The sequence below is a fragment of the Bos taurus genome, chromosome 5, assembly GCF_002263795.3.
Source record: "Bos taurus isolate L1 Dominette 01449 registration number 42190680 breed Hereford chromosome 5, ARS-UCD2.0, whole genome shotgun sequence".
In the NCBI taxonomy this organism is placed as follows: Eukaryota; Metazoa; Chordata; class Mammalia; order Artiodactyla; family Bovidae; genus Bos; species Bos taurus.
In genome coordinates this window covers 118,595,913-118,601,644 of record NC_037332.1, presented here as the reverse complement: position 1 = coordinate 118,601,644, position 5,732 = coordinate 118,595,913, and the positions used below count along the sequence as shown (strand labels likewise).

The 5,732-nt window shown below is 52.0% G+C and overlaps 1 long non-coding RNA gene across 1 annotated transcript; it reads right to left on the bottom strand.

Annotated features, from left to right (window-relative positions):
* Positions 1–2,236: 2,236 nt before the first annotated feature.
* On the bottom strand, positions 2,237–4,834 carry LOC104972612 (uncharacterized). Its single transcript, XR_003034902.2, has 2 exons — positions 3,567–4,834; positions 2,237–3,206 (listed from the first exon to the last, which is right to left on the bottom strand). It is a non-coding gene; the product is annotated as an uncharacterized lncRNA (long non-coding RNA).
* Positions 4,835–5,732: the final 898 nt, after the last annotated feature.

The following is a 5,732-nucleotide window of genomic DNA, read 5'->3' as shown; positions in this document are numbered from 1 at the left end:
GGCGGGTGAGGGGTGCCTGGGAGAATCCGCAGGACTGTGAGCAGGCATGGCCTCGGGGAAGCGGAAGGACACCTCAGGCGCAAAACCAGGGGCTTCTATTTGCACGGCCTTTGAACTGGTTTGATGTATTAACCTCGATGCAGTATTGCTTTTCCAGTGAAACGTGGAAAAGCACGCATGCTCAGTCCCTACCATCATGCCCAGCTCTTTGCAACTCTATGGACTGTAATCTGCCAGGCTCCTCTGTCCATGGGATTCTCCAGGCAAGAATACTGGAGTGGGTTGCCATGCCCTCTTCCAGGGGATCTTCCTGACCCAGGGATCGAACCCATGTCTTCTGTGTCTCCTGCATTGCAGGCAGATTCTTTACCTACTGAGCCACCTGGGAAGCCCTAAGACATACGCACTTATGCATAAAGCATATATGCATATGCATGTATATTCATATATATATGGGCTTCCCTGGTAGCTCAGCAGTTAAAGCATCTGCCTGCAATGCTGGAGACCTGGGTTCGATCCCTGGGTTGGGAAGATCCCCTGGAGAAGGAAATGGCAATCCACTCCAGTATTCTTGCCTGGAGAATCCCGTGGACGGAGGAGCCTGGTGGGCTACAGTCCACGAGGTCACAAAGAGTCAGAAACGACTGAGCGACTTCACTTTCTTTCATATATTCATATTCATACATGAGTGTATAATACTCACACATATACATACAGGTATGGGTCTCCGGGAGTGACATTTAAGAGCAGGGAGCAGGGAGTCCAGCCTAGATGTGGTCCCCATGGGCTCACCTCTGAGCCCTGTGTCCGAGTTTCTCATCGCGAGAGTGAGTGTATAATACTCACACATATACACATAGGTATGGGTCTCCGGGAGTGTCATTTAAGAGTGGGGAGCAGGGAGTCCAGCCCAGATGTGGTCCCCATGGGCTCTCCTTTGGGCCCTGTGTCTGAGTTTCTCATCGCGAGAGTGAGAATGATACACAGCCCTGCCTCAGAGGCTCTGGTGAGGACGGGCTGACACATGCCAGGCGATGCCCACAGTGGCTTCTACCAGGGTGTCAGGGACTGCCATCTGGGCCCATTTCTTACCCTTCTTAGCATTGTCTGCCATGTCCTGCTCTTGGGCACTGCATCCTGAGTCCCGAGTGTGTGGCCAGAGATGGACACGTGCCGTGTCCAGTAAGTGCTGCTGTGGTAGGACTGTGGGGCTCCAGACCCAGGCTGGAGGAGGTTGGAAAGCCTGATGAAAGAGGCATTCACCTCTCGAGATGTACGAAATCATTCTGGCTTATACCCGACTTAACTTGAATTTGATGCTGACTAAAATAGTCTGTTTAGGGCCCAGCAGACATATATGGTCCATCTGTTGTCATTACTAGAGAAAAGGCCACACTGGCCGAAAATAAAGAATGTCCAAGTTACAAATAAAGACTCAAGGCCTCCGTCCCTGGGACACCAATGCTGGCCTTCCCTCAGTGATAAGACTCGCGTCCCGGGTGCAGTCCATGGGATCACAGTCAGACACGACTGCACGACTGAACTGAGCTGCTCAAGAAGAGAAGACTCAGCGTTACTGCTCAGTCATGTCAGCTCTTTGCGACCCCGTGGACTGCAGCCCGCCAGGCTCTTCTGTCCTGGGATTCTCCAGGCAAGAACACTGGAGTGGGTTGCCATGCCCTTCTCCAGGGGATCTTGCTGACCCAGGGATCAAGGCCAGGTCTCCTGCACTGCAGGCGGATTCTTCACCCTCTGAGCCACATTTGTTGATTATTTCGTTGACGAGCCTTATAGTACTAGAAAGAGAGAAAGGATAAAAGAAATCAAACAAATAAAACAAAGACACGTTCACGGCCAGGTTAGGTCTGCCGCTTCAGGGATATAAAAACGATAGAAAGCATTGAACAACCTTGTACCTTGGGGCAAGTTTATTCATAATAAATACACGGTGAGATAGAGAGAGGGTCCGCGGACATTTCCACTCTTATATGCACCTCGAATTATGACTAAGATGCCCCTACAAATAGGTGAGGAGCGGGTGGGCATTTCAATAAGCCAGGCAGGGACAACTGCATAGCCATATGGGAAGATAAAATTTTATCTCTCTCCCAAGCCACACACAAAAATGAATTCCAGATGGCATAAAGACCTAAACTTTAAAATCCTAGAAGAAAATGTGTTTTCTTATTCTTATTCAGATTCTTATTTCTTAAATAAGACACAAAAGCAAAAAATCTAGAAGAAATGAATAATGTATTTCATGACATCAAAATTTAAAACTTGATACAGCAAAATCGCGATAAATAATAAAGAAGGAGGAGGTTTTTATCCAATAAAATCAATAACAATTTTTATCGGGAATACACAAACAACTCATACAAAGCATCAGGGGGGAAAAGTAATAAAAAATAAAAAGGAAGATATAAATATGCAGTTCAGAGAGGGCGGACTCTAATGCCCAACAAACATGTGAGGAGGATTTAATGTCATTCATATTTAAAATGGCTAGATAACCTTGGAGACTTCAGATTTATAACCAGACAGTCGCAGGCACGGGCGAGACGTGCTCCCGGTGGAGGCTCAGGGGCCAGCTGAGGACCGCTGACGAGCGACACAGAAGCTGGGAGGCACCTCCACCGCCACCTCTAAGGCAGCTCACCCACGTGCCGGGGAGACAGGGACGTTCAGGCAGCATCATTAATACAGCAAATCTGCAGAAACAACCAACGTGCCCATCGACAGGAGAATGGACAAATAAGCTGGAACATAACAAAATGGAAAAGTTTACAGTTGTTTAATTGAATAAACTGTGCGTGGGTACCTCGAGGAGAAAAGATCTCACAACACTGTGAGAACTGAAGATGCAAACTGCAAAATCCTACGTGTATAGCGCGTGGCAGGCGTGCGTGCTAAGTCGCTTCCGTCATGCCTGACTCTATGTGATCCTATGCACTGTAGTCCGCCAGGCTCCTCTGTCCGTGGGATTCTCCAAGCAGGAAAACTGGAGTGGGTTACCATGCCCTCCTCCAGGGCACCCTCCCTACACAGGGGTCGAACCCACGTCCCGTAGGTCTCCTGCCTTGACGGGCGAGCTCTTTAGCACTGCCGCCGCCCGGGAAGCCCGTATGGCGTGTTACGCTCTGCATAAACGGCAAAACAAAAGCTGTGTGTGCCTCTGTTCACAGCCACAGGTGTGTGTAGAAAAACTGCAGAAAAAAAGAGGAAAAACACAAGGTTCACTGTAGGGAAAAGTCCTGGAGGCATCCAAAGATGAGACCGGGACCGTCCAAATCCCGCTGCTCACCTAGGAGAGCTCACTTCCTATTTTCATCCTGATTTTCTGTGTTTAGGGCATTTTAGATTTACAGAAAAACTGAGCAAATGCTACCGCGGGTTCCGCATACCCACCCCTCTCCCACCGTCAGGGGACAGTGCCGTGCATTTGTTAAGTTAATGAGCCAGGACGGACAGCCCCCTGTTAGCGCGAGTCCACAGTTGACGCGCAGGGGATCACCCTCGGTGTATCTTCCATGGGTTTGGACAAGTGGACAATGCCGTGTACCCACCATTATCAGTGTCCTACAGAGAAGCTTTACTGCCCGAAAAGTCCTCTAATCTCCTCCCATTAACTGCTCCCTTGCTTGCCTGAAACCTCTTAAAAACACTGATCCTTCTACTGTCTCCACAGCGGTGCCTTTTCCGGAACGCCAGAGAGTTAGAATCGCACCATCTGTAGCCTTGTCAGACTGCCTTCTTTCACTTCAGTGCAGTCTCTCAGTCGTGTCTGACTCTTTGCGACCCCATGGACTGCAGCACGCCAGGCCTCCCTGTCCACCACCAACTCCCAAAGTTCACTCAAACTCATGTCCGTCGAGTCGGTGATGCCATCCAGCCATCTCATCCTGTCTCACTCTTTCACTTACTGATATGCATTTAGGGCTCCTCCGTATCTTTTCATGGCTTAGTAGCTCATTTCTCTTCAGGGCTTAATAATATTCCACCGTCTGGCTAAACCACCGTTTTTTATCCATCACCCACTGCAGGACATCTTGCTTGCTCCCAGTTCCGGGTCATGATGCACAGGCTGCTGTCCATGGTCGCCTCCAAGAACTTGTCCAAGCGACCGTGGATGGGTTCCGCCAGTGTGCGGCCCTGGAAGCCGCCGTCCAGGCAAGCAGAGCTCTGGATTCACCTGCATACCTGAGGTCAGCTGTGAGCTCCCTGCCACCTCAATTCTCAGATGGCCCAAGAAGTCACTGACTGTCAGTTTGCCCAGCACTCCTCTTGAAGGGATGGAAGTGAGGGCTTCTGAGTTGTTTACAGGGTCCAGCTCTGCCCACAGGCCCTTGTCAGTTCCTCCCTTACTTCCGTGCTCAGTCTACGCTGCAGGACGAGACCTGCTGACCTGAGATGCTTCATGCTCAAAGGTCCTCCGGGGAGTCCAGCGGTCGGCAGACTTCCCTCATGCCTGCCCGACACCCCCACGAGTGAAATGCAGCAGCTCAGTCTCCTCTTCCCCAGCATCTCAGAGCTCCTCCCGGCCCGGCCACAGAGCTCGCAGCCCAGGAGGGCCGGCTCTGCCTGGGGCGCCCGGCATCCTCTGGGGCACTTCCGCAGACTCCGGGCGTGGGGCTGCGCACAAGCGTGCCCTGTATTTGAACCTCACTGTCTTTGTCTCTCCTCTTCACATGAATATTTATCGCAAGGAAGGCCCAGCCAGCACGCCAGCGGCCCCATTCACGGAATCCATCAACAACTCCTTTGTGAAACCTGACCTGGGGACGGAGGATTGAGAGGGAATGAATGTGTTTCGTTTTCTGAATCACAAGGACTGTGATCAACAATATTCAATGGGCTTTTGTTCTTCTATTTCTGTGGGACCCAGAACTTTGGGAGGGCAAAGTGATGGTGAATTGGTTGCAAGATTAAATGGAATCTTTTCCAATAGGAAGGGGGGCTCAGGGGCTTCTGTGCTCTGCTCCTGGGACTCAGGCACTGCAGCCCTGCAGGAGAAGCCTACCTGTGCAAAGCTGGGGCTCCATGGTCCCCCTTCCATAGCACAGCCTTAGGGGTCAGCGCACCTGCCCCTGACCCCGGGGCCTTAGGGGAGGGCCCAAGTGCCAGAGACCCTTCCAGCCTGGACTCAGGACTCGTGTCCAAGCCTCCATCTGTTCACTGTCCAAACAAGTGCTCAGCCAGCCAGTCTGGGGGGAGAGGCATTTCAGACAGTCGGTGGAAGTCCTGCAAAGCAGCAGGGGAGCTGCGAACCCCACTTTCAGCTGGGCCCCCAACATCACACATGGCTCCCCAACCTCTGCGGTCCCAGCATCCACACGCAGCAGGGTCCAGAGCCCCCAGACCCTATCCTCCAGGGGCCAGGTATTTCCCCTCCAGCCTCTTTATCCAGCCAGCAGGAGGGAGGCCCCCACCCGCTCATGGCTCAGGGCTATGCCTTCTTTCCCAGGAAGCCCACCTCCTTGGAAGCTTCTTCCCCAGCTCCACTGTATTTCCTCTTCCACAGCCCTTCAGAGAGATTTCTAGCAGGGACCCTGTGTGTGGGTGTGTGTGTGAGTGTGTCTGTCACACACACACACACAAGCACACAAATAACCCACTCCTCCTATAACACACACCAGCTTCAAAGCCTCTTTCCCAGAAGGGTCCCAGGTGCCCTGGGCCGGGTCTTTCTCCCCAGGAGGTGAGAGCACCTCCCCAGGGACCGAAGCCCTGGG